The 11354-nt window shown below is 41.2% G+C and overlaps 1 pseudogene; it reads left to right on the top strand.

Annotated features, from left to right (window-relative positions):
• The first annotated feature begins 1478 nt into the window (after window positions 1–1478).
• Window positions 1479–11316, top strand: LOC148022332 (delta(7)-sterol-C5(6)-desaturase-like; annotated as a pseudogene).
• The last annotated feature ends 38 nt before the right edge of the window (window positions 11317–11354 follow it).

Genomic DNA, 11354 nt, shown 5'->3' on the forward strand with positions numbered 1-11354 from the left:
GACAATTCTTTATATATGTACTGGATGTGAAGTGTTTTAAAGAAGTGGTAACAAATGGTGAGCATTGCACAATCAGACATCATCCAAGTGGTTTTGTAATCATTGACTCTACAAAATTTCACCAAAATAAGAATGGCACATTAGTACTACCTTAACAATGCGAGCAGGTATATATGCAAAAGCTAATTTTTTAATATGTATACATGTGATACATATACACAATATAATAAGTATTTAAGTTTCTTGCTTTTGTTTTTCAAATACAGGTTGTGTATCATCCAATGGTAAACAATAACCGATGGTGGTACATCATCCCTATATCTAATCGTTCAAAACCAATATATGGTAATATTACTGACATGGAGATAGCAAATGACAATCCAACAATTAATGATGATGTGCATGATGACACCATAATGGATGATATGCGTGATATAGTACAAGATGAACCTCGCGAGGATGTTCAAGGAAACGCAGAAGAAGACAATAATGTGATTGTCGATGATATTGATGAAGTTATTAAGCAATATAGCAACACATCTGATAATGGGATAGACTTATTTGTTTCGTTACCTCTTGGTAACATAGACCTAGAAGTAGATAGTTTAGCAAGGGCTGATCTCATTGAAGATGACATGGATCATTCACTGTAACATACTTAATTTACTTAATGATTCAATGTGTATTCTTAATTCTATGGTTTTTATCATGCGCACACGTGCATACTCAAGAATCAATAGTCAAGTTTAAAGCTAAATTGAATTTTCTATAATAAAAATGAAGTATTTTTTATCATCTTCAAGTAGAGAAATTACGAGATACATATTGCAATGCTTGCTACTAATTGTATGATAAGGTTTTTGTCGCTTGCCGCTAATCACTTATATCATCCTTGTCAACTGGAGGAAATGCCATTCATTAGAGAGCAATGAAAAAATAATTATTAACTCTAGTTTTTTTATTCAATGATTCAATGTGTATTCTTAATTCTATGGTTTTTATCATGCGCACACGTGCATGCTCAAGAATCAATTTCAAGTGGTTAAATAATTATTAACTTTGATTTTTTAATTATATTAATTCCAATTTTAGGTGGTTAAATAATTGTGTGTCTGGTGGCATGTCTATATTAGCGTCTATTTGCACGGTGTCGTGTTGCTGCGCATCCGAGTCGTATATACCTCCATTTCTTTTGTTGTGCATTTGTGTTAATTTCTGCGTGTGATTCATTGTTTGTGTGATGCATTTTGAAAATCCACATCCAATGTATATATTCCCTTAGTGCATGCGTATGATTTTGTTTGGATGCATGATGTGTGAGTATTAGAAAAATATGAAAAACTGATGCTAAAGGACATTATCAAGCTGATTATTTCAATGATGATCTTTAAGAAATGATGCAGGACATGCATATAACGCCAAACAGGGTGACCTTTGAAATCGTCATTAATGGCTTTGCCAAAGCAAACAGAGTTAAAATGGTGCTGGAACTTCTGGATGAAATGAAGATTATGATGGTGATGACAATTGCGAAGGCACTTGAGCAAGCAAATGTGCAGTGGAGTAGTTCTCTTGTATTAGGAATTTTAAGATTCCTCAAAAGCATAAAAGCTTCTTGGGTTTTTTTTAAATTGGTGGAAAGACACTGCTGGACTCATGCTAAAATTGGTTTTCTAATCGCTGTTTTGGGACGGGACAGCCTGGTCTAAAAAGGGGTTTTTTTTAGAATTTTCGGAGCAGGCCTTCATGGGGTAACGTGGTAAGAGGAAGCTAAAAAGAGAAAACCAGAAAACTAAAAAAAGAAAGGGATCTTTGGGACGGAGGAGCTTTTCAGAAAAGAGGAGATCACCATACTACAGGATCGACACAGACTCGATGCGAATGATCTTACTGAATTTGCATATTGTTGCTCTGAAGATAACTGGGGAATGTTTTTTCTCATATGAGGCAATGAGAGGGAGCTCTCTTTTGATGGGAACAGCCTGCTTAATCGCTGTTTTGGGACGGGACAGCCTGGTCTAAAAAGGGGTTTTTTTTAGAATTTTCGGAGCAGGCCTTCATGGGGTAACGTGGTAAGAGGAAGCTAAAAAGAGAAAACCAAAAAACTAAAAAAAGATAGGGATCTTTGGGACGGAGGAGCTTTTCAGAAAAGAGGAGATCACCATACTACAGGATCGACAGAGACTCGATGCGAAGGATCTTACTGAATTTGCATATTGTTGCTCTGAAGATAACTGGGGAATGTTTTTTCTCATATGAGGCAATGAGAGGGAGCTCTCTTTTGATGGGGACAGCCTGCTTTTGGTAATTCTCTCAGACTCTCATGACTCGGCTTCAGCAAAGACAGACGCCTTCCCCAGTTATGGCGGGAACTTCCCTTCCTTCAAGGCCATCCAGGAGAAAGCAGAGCGCCTTGTAAGCCAGGGCCAGCATTGCGGCAAGTCCCTTGCCGAGATCACAGATTACTTCTTGGAGCTTAAGCAGAGCACAGTGCTAGACCGGGAGCGTCAGTATCAATACCCCCAACAGCCATCATTGGATGATCGGTTGACTGCCCTTTGTTTCGCCTTCCTCAAGACTAGCTATGAGGCATCCATCGTATGTGGCTCCCTCTTCCTATCTCCCTTGTCTGACCAAAGACCCTTTGAACTACTTCGTGGAGCAAACATCGTGGTACAATGATTTGGTCTTGGACCTCTTCCTCCCTGCAAAGTGGTCCCGCACACCGCCCAGACATGGCCGAGGAATTACATTGCCGGGGTCATCTTATACTTTGTGGCAGGCGGTCTCTGGTGTTGGTACATCTACTATTGGAAAAAGCATGTGTATTTCCAGGCTATGCCTTTATATGTTTCCTTGCCTACAGCATCAGAATACATGATTGAACAAGGCTGGACTAAGTGTTATCCTAATATCAGCCATGTTGGATTGCTTCACTACATAGCATGGTCGATAGTTTACCTTGTGGTAGTAGAGTTTGGCATTTATTGGATGCATAGGGGTTTACATGATTGCAGACCCCTCTACAAATGACTACATGCAACACACCATATTTACAACAAAGAGAACACTCTATCGCCGTTTGCAGGGTTGGCATTTCACCCAGTGGATGGGATTCTGCAGGCCTGTCCACATGTGATAGCAATTTTGTTTATACCGATCCACTTGATAACTCATGTTGCTCTCATAATTCTGGAGGCTGTCTGGACCACCAATATTCATGACTGTATCCATGGAAAAATTTGGCCAATCATGGGTGCAGGCTATCATACCATCCACCATACAACATACATGCATAATTATGGGAACTTCTTGAAGCAGCAAAAATCTCGTATGCATTTTTGGCAGCCATGCTTATGTGGATGGTTCTTTGGTCAATTTTTGTTGCTCCTGATATGAGACAAACAGTAGCTATGGGTGTCTTCAAGAGGTTATGCTAGAAAACAGGGAATGACTATTCTTATGCATAAACAATCCCAATTGAGAACCCTTGATGCTAAAAAACAGGAGTTGGATTGCTGAAAGTTTCTGCTGGTCTGATGTACCTGCTGCTCTTGTGATCTGAATTTGATAGAAAATCTCTGAAAGCATCTGAAATCAGATGTGTGGAATAACAGAAGGATCACTGCACGAAAGGACATGCTTGATTGGATTATAAGTTAATGCTCATTATTCCGTTCAAAGTAAATGACATCATACATCTGAATGTAAACAAAGTGATACTTTCACTTAGATGCAATGCTGACTAAGAGAAACTTCAGTTTATTCTGAACACGAACTTCTTGTAACTCATTTGACAAACAATATAATGATCTTGGCATCAAATATTGTGTTATTGAGATCTTGTTAGTCTTTATTTCTTGCTGTACCTTGAACCCCGTGTTCTGCAGCCCTTGCATGAACTTTACGACATTTCTGGTGAACCCGATGTGAAAGTGCTGCGTCACTTTTCAGCAAGATGGAGACTCGCAAGAAGAGATGACAGATGATAATGTCATGAAGAACCTGTTTCAGTCATTTACCATGTATATGCAGCAGCAAGCTCATGCAAAACGAGACATTGATGCTATGGATGCTTTGAAAGCTGTCCAACAGGAGTTGAAGCAGTTTAATGGCCAGCAAGTGTCAACTTACCTGCATTTATATGAAGAAAAGATGAAGTTTTTTGGGGTTTCTCAAGATGTTTGGAGCCGCTACTTCTTGCGGATCGTGGTGTGAGCTCTTGAAGGTCGAATTGCAGAAATTCAAGAAGCACATGCAGGTTGGGCTGAATTTAAAAAGGCATTAAAAGATGAATATTTCCTGGAGGATTCAGGTCTTATGAATCGCAGGAATTTTTTAGCATGGGTTTCTATGCCTAATAAGGGACTTTCTGTTACTGCTCTTCTGCGAGAGTTTGAAAGCCATTATGATTAGTTGGATGGGACTGAACAGCAAGCTTTGGAGATGCAGAAAGTGGAGTTATTTTTGCAAGCTGCAGATGCTGATTTATAGGAAAAATTGGATGATCTTTTGGAAGATCAAGCTACTGATTCAGGTTTAAAGACTGAATGGAGACATGTCATTGATGCTGTGAATGCTCTTGTCAAGAAGCAGCGCAAGAGAGTCAGATTGCATCGAAATACATGATCAGTTCCTGAGAAATCTTTGGAGACTTCTTCTTCTACCCCTGCTGCAACTTCTTTGCCTAAGCCTACTCCTCCTGTTGTGAATCCACCAATTCCTGCTGCTCCAGTGCCCTTATCTGTAGATGATGTTATTAAAGGCTTGGCGGATTTGACGATTGAAGCAGTCAAAGCTGAAGTTGGTAAGTTAAAGGAGCAACTTATGTCAGTACCTGCAGTAGCGTCTGCTCCAGTGACTGCTTTTCCAGCTGGTCAAAGAAAAGGGCGAGGATGTATTTGGTGTGATAGTACAAAGCACCAACACTGCAGAGATTGTGATGCTTTTCAGGAAGCACGTAAGAAGAATGTAGTGTTCTGGGGACAAGATGGGAAGATATGGCTGACAGAGACTGGCGCTCCTCTTGACACGAACTTTGGTAAGGGAGGTATGAAGAAGCTTGTTGATGATATGGCTGCGCGATCAGCTTATGTGAGTGTTAGAGGAGATGCTTCAGCTTTTGGAGTCCAGCTTGAGCAGAAATCTGATGGAGACTCTGCTTTATGGTCTTCTGCCTTGGAGATAGCGAGAAGAGGGAAAGTTCAGGCATCTACTATGACTTGTGTGGGCTCTAGCATCCGAGGAGAAACAGGATGGGATTCTCCTGTTGACAGGTATTCTATTTTTGCTTATATGGCTAAAACGCAGGGTTTAGATGCCATGGTTGAGGAAAAGAGAAGAAGAGATGAGGAGGGTCCTAGCTCCTCCAAAAAGACTAGAGGGGGTGACTTTGTTTCACCACCTGTTACAGCTCCACCTATGTCAAATTCTCCAGCTCAAACAGGTTCTGATCAACCAATGGGAGACAAGCAGAAAGAAAAGAGGCAACCAAGAAAAGAGCCAGGATTCAAGCTCTTGTCAGACCTTGATATGCAAACGGATATGAGTAAGATTTTTCATGAAAGAATTTTAAATAGTGAAGTCACTTTTACTGTTGGAGAGGCTCTTGGGATTGCTAGAAGAGAAATACAGGATCAGATGTAGGATCTTTTGCGGAGGAAACGACATGCGATGGAAGGACCTGATTTACAGGGATTGTGGCATGGAGCTCTTGGGGAAGAGCATGATGATGCAGTGATGGTTGAGAATGCTTCTGTTAATCCGCAATTGGAGAAAATAGTGCAGCCTATGCAATATAAAGATGATGAGACCCCTATTCTCATTCCTCGCAGCCATTTTTCACGAAGTCATTGGGCTAGAGCAACCACTGAGACAGTGGTAAGGATTGGAGAGAAACAAATTCCCTTGATCGCTTTAGTTTATCATGGTTCTGAGATTAATCTTATTGCTCGAGGTGTTTATGAGAGTGACAAGTGGCTTATGGATGCAGAGCATGGCTGGCGCATGAGAGCCGCCAATAATACTTCTGGTGATATGTATGCTGCTTGTCCGAGTATCAGAATTTCTATTGGTAATGTTGAAGAGGATTATCATTGCTTTGTTCAGGATTCATGCTCTTATCTGATTATTCTTGGACAGCCTTTCATTACAGAAGCAAGAATGGAAACAAAAGTGATGGATGACGGGTCAGCTTATGCGCGGATACGCAGTAAAGATGGTATGCGAGCTGTTCAGTTTATGACTGTTGGGGTAAATCATCCGAGAAACAGGGACTCCTTGCGTGAGGTACCACTACCTGCGAAGGAGTTGGATTTTCATTATGTACCGCTGTCTTGCGAGACGCCAGTGGTACGGAGCGGAGAAAAGAGGAGATCTCGCCTCCTGGCAGCCAGCCTTTCTCCAATAACTTTGTTGGTTTTTCTTCAGATAGTTCAGTAAGTTATCAGAAAATTTCAGATTTGCCTAGAGTTGCCAGGCAGTACATTGGCCGTAAGGAGAAAGAGTTGAAGAATGCAGGTAATTTGCAAGCAGAAGAGCATGTAGATGGATTGTATGAAGGGATGTCTTATGCAGATACATTGTTTGAGATGAGAGCAATGCTGAAAACTGATGTATGCAAGGGTTCAAAGATCATACATGTGCAAACCTTGGATATGTTTCAGGAAATTTCTGGTTTTATGCTGCAAACAGAGTTAGAGGCTGAGAAAACTCAGCAAAATGAATTTATGGCTGATCTTGATCAGCTAACAGAATTGCAGAGGGCTGAATCCATTCAGCCAACAGAGTTGAATGCAGAAAAATTTCTGCATACAGAGTTTCAGGATGCAACTATGCAGTCCATAGAGCCGAGGGCTGAATTCATTCAGCCAACAGAGTTGAATGCAGAAAAATTTCTGCATACAGAGTTTCAGGCTGCACCCATGCAGTCCATAGAGCTAAAGGATGAAATTTTTCAGCCAACAGAGTTGAAAGATGCTGAAAATTTGTAGAAATTGCAGCAAAGAAAAGAGTGCTTGAATGATGCCAAGGTTGACACAAAATATAAAACAGTTGATAAGAAGGTTAAGCCGGTTGCAGGCCCGCTTCCTTCTGATAGTGATGAACAGATTGAAAAAGCTATGAAGCAGCCTATGTTGAGGGACCCTCCAAATATTGGACATAAGTTTACTGCTGAAACTCTTGCAGAATTGAAGATTGAAAATGATGATTTTTTGCTTCCAGTGGAAAAAGAATGTTTTAGAGAGATGCTTGAACGTCATGGTAAGGCATTTGCTTTCTTTCCACATGAAATTGGCTGCATTAGTCCCGAATTGGTTGCACCTATGGTCATCTTCACTGTTCCTCATGTACCATGGAATATACGTCCTATACCTGTGCCTAAAGCACACTTGCCAAAGCTGATAGAGTTGCTGAATGAGAAGATTAAAATGGGGATTTTGGAACCCTCTTTTGCACCCTATTCTAGGAGGTGGTTTACTGTACCAAAGAAGAATGGTACTTTGAGATTTATTCAGGATATGCAGCCCGTGAACAAAGTGACAATCAGGAATGTGGGAACAGGTCCAGTTGTGGATGAATTTGCTGAGGCTTTTGCAGGACGAGCTATCTATTCCCTAGGTGACTTGTATTCAGGTTATGATTAGTTTCAGCTTACCTTGGAAAGCAGGGATATTACTACTATGCGGACACCTATTGGTCTTGTGAGGATGTGTACCTTGCCTCAAGGTGCTACAAACTCAGTTGCTCATATGATGAATGCTATGTATAGAGTTCTATGAGACTATATTCCGCAGTATACCATGCCTTTTCTAGATGATGTGCCTATTAAGGGTTGTGCAGAGAAAGAAACGAATGAAAGTCTTGATTTGCGTGGATGTAGACAGTTTGTGGCTGACCACTTGATTGCTTGTGAGCAAATATTGACACGATTAGAGGAGGTAAATTTGACACTTTCAGGGCTGAAATCTGTCTTTGGTGTTAATGAAGTCATCATAGTTGGGCATATGGTTGGATATTATGGCAGAAAGCCTTCTCCTGCAAAGGTGGATGCCATAAATAGGATTGCAAAGTATTGCTCGACTACTTCAGAGGTGCGGAGATTTGTGGGAGCTTGTGTATTTTACATGATTTGGATTCCTCATTTTGCTCATATAGCAGATGTTCTCTATTAGCTGCTTCGAAAGGGGCAAAAATTTCATTGGGATGAGAAGCATTCAAAAGCCATGCGTAAGCTCAAGAAGCTGTTGCAATCAGCTCCTACTCTACGCAAGGCGGATTATCAGTGTGGACGGCCGATCATGTTGATAGTTGATACTAGCCCTATTGGCATAGGTTGGGCTGTGGGACAGGATGATGCTGATGGAAATAGGTATGCTATCCGCTTTGGAGCTAAAGTTCTTAATGAGCGACAAAGGAGATATCCGCAAATTAAAAGAGAGTTGTGGGGAGTAGTCACAGTGCTGAAGTGTGACAAAGGGTATTTTATTGGAGCTTTAGTTGTTGTGGAAACAGATTGTTTGCCTTTGCTTGGCATGATTACTAGTTGCTCGACTCCAGATATAGCGATGCTTCGGTGGATTGCCTATATCAAATCATTGAATCCAGAATTTCGACACATAGTAGGGAAAGATAATCCATTTGCTGACATGCTTTCTAGAGCGAGATATGAGGATGAGGAGTCAATGCTTGCAGAAGATGATGAGACAGAGTTTGCTGCTTCTGTCCTTGTTCATGATTGTCATGTATCTACTGTTGAAGCCTTTACTGAAGAACTTTATGTTGATGAGTGGCTGCAAATTGGACAGTATCTAAGTTCATTGACTCGAAGAGCTGATTGGACAGATGATGAATTCAAGAAAATCAGAAGGAAGGCTTATGGGTATTTCTTGAAAGATGGTTTTCTTTGGAAGCATCCAAGAAAGAGAGGAGGCTTGCCCTTGAGAGTAGTTTGTGATGTAGTGATGCAGATACAGATTATGCGAGAGTTTCATGAGAGCTCATGGGCTGGACATAGAGGTGTGTGGGCTACTTATGAGAAAATCAAAGAAAGATACTGGTGGAAAGGGATGTATAAAGATGTTTCTCACTTTGTGGAGACTTGCAGGGACTGCCAGCTTTACTCTTTAGTGCGACATCGTGATGAGTTGCATCCGACTTATCCACTATGTATGCATTATAAGTGGGTGATAGACTTGGTTACTTTGCCAGTGGGACTTTGGCAGATGAGATATCTTGTCTTGGCTAGGGAGGATCTTACAAACTATGTTGAAGGCAGATCTTTGCGGACGAAGACTACCACTACAGTATGTATATTCTTATTGGAAGAAATATTTTGCAGGTATGGATGTATAGGCAAGATTACAACTGATCGTGGAGAGCTAGATGTAGATGAAGCTAGAGAATTCTTCTCACGGCTTGGGATTAAATTGGCTCTTACTACTGCCTATAAGCCAGAGGGAAATGGCAAAAGTGAAAGAGGACATCCGCCAATAGTTAAAGCATTAGCAAAAGCTTTTAGAGGTCGGATTGGAGATTGGCCGAGATTACTACCTTTTGCATTGTGGGCTGATCGCTCTACACATAGTGTGACTACAAGATACATGCCTGCGGAGTTGATGTATGGGCAAAAACCTGTCATGCCTACTGAAATTTGTGCTCTCACTTGGAGTGTTCTTCCGTGGCATGAGAATTTATCAAGGGAAGAGCTGTTAGTCCTTCGGATTCGTCAACTAGAGAGAAGGACAGAAGATGTGCAGCTAGCAGTTGATCATTTGAAGGCAGCCCGTCTCAGAAACAAGGACAGGTTTGATTTAAGGCATCGCTTGAGACCTAGAGCCATAAAAGAAGGAGATTGGGTTCTAGTCTACGACAGTAGTCTAGAAAATCAGCATAGTAGCATGAGAAAAATGGTTCAAAGATGGTTTGGACGGTATGAAGTAAGGCAGGTTTTTGACAATGGTACTTATGAGCTGGCTGAATTAGATGGAACAGTATTGAGGGTGCCTATTGCTGGAAAACGAGTCAAGATTTTCAAGAGAAGAGAAGATGAAGAATATGCACTTGAAGCATTGACAAAAGAAGAACAGGTAGAAGAAAGACAAGCAGAAGAAACAGAGAACATAGATGATGAAGCTGATGGAGAAACAAGTCTACTAGAAACAGAAGATGGACTCGACCTGTTTGTGGAGTTGAATGATCCTGGATAGTTGGCACATCCGGAGGATGCGCAGGTTTAGAGGGGGTGGATGTCGTGTTGCTGCGCATCCAAGTCGTATATACCTCCATTTCTTTTGTTGTGCATTTGTGTTAATTTCTGCGTGTGATTCATTGTTTGTGTGATGCATTTTGAAAATCCGCATCCAATGTATATATTCCCTTAGTGCATGCGTATGATTTTGTTTGGATGCATGATGTGTGAGTATTAGAAAAATATGAAAAACTGATGCTAAAGGACATTATCAAGCTGATTATTTCAATGATGATCTTTAAGAAATGATGCAGGACATGCATATAACGCCAAACAGGGTGACCTTTGAAATCGTCATTAATGGCTTTGCCAAAGCAAACAGAGTTAAAATGGTGCTGGAACTTCAGGATGAAATGAAGATTATGATGGTGATGACAATTGCGAAGGCACTTGAGCAAGCAGATGTGCAGTGGAGTAGTTCTCTTGTATTAGGAATTTTAAGATTCCTCAAAAGCATAAAAGCTTCTTGGGTTTTTTTTAAATTGGTGGAAAGACACTGTTGGACTCATGCTAAAATTGGTTTTCTAATCGCTGTTTTGGGACGGGACAGCCTGGTCTAAAAAGGGGTTTTTTTTAGAATTTTCGGAGCAGGCCTTCATGGGGTAACGTGGTAAGAGGAAGCTAAAAAGAGAAAACCAGAAAACTAAAAAAAGAAAGGGATCTTTGGGACGGAGGAGCTTTTCAGAAAAGAGGAGATCACCATACTACAGGATTGACACAGACTCGATGCGAAGGATCTTACTGAATTTGCATATTGTTGCTCTGAAGATAACTGGGGAATGTTTTTTCTCATATGAGGCAATGAGAGGGAGCTCTCTTTTGATGGGGACAGCCTGCTTTTCGTAATTCTCTCAGACTCTCATGACTCGGCTTCAGCAAAGACAGACGCCTTCCCCAGTTATGGCGGGAACTTCCCTTCCTTCAAGGCCATCCAGGAGAAAGCAGAGCACCTTGTAAGCCAGGGCCAGCATTGTGGCAAGTCCCCTGCCGAGATCGCAGATTACTTCTTGGAGCTTAAGCAGAGCACGGTGCTAAACGGGGAGCGTCAGTATCAATACCCCCAATAGCCATCATCGGATGATCGGTTGACTGCCCTTTGTTTCGC

Source organism: Lygodium microphyllum, chromosome 17, assembly GCF_053477565.2.
Source record: "Lygodium microphyllum isolate KBCC chromosome 17, Lygodium_microphyllum_v1.1.10, whole genome shotgun sequence".
Taxonomy (NCBI): Eukaryota; Viridiplantae; Streptophyta; class Polypodiopsida; order Schizaeales; family Lygodiaceae; genus Lygodium; species Lygodium microphyllum.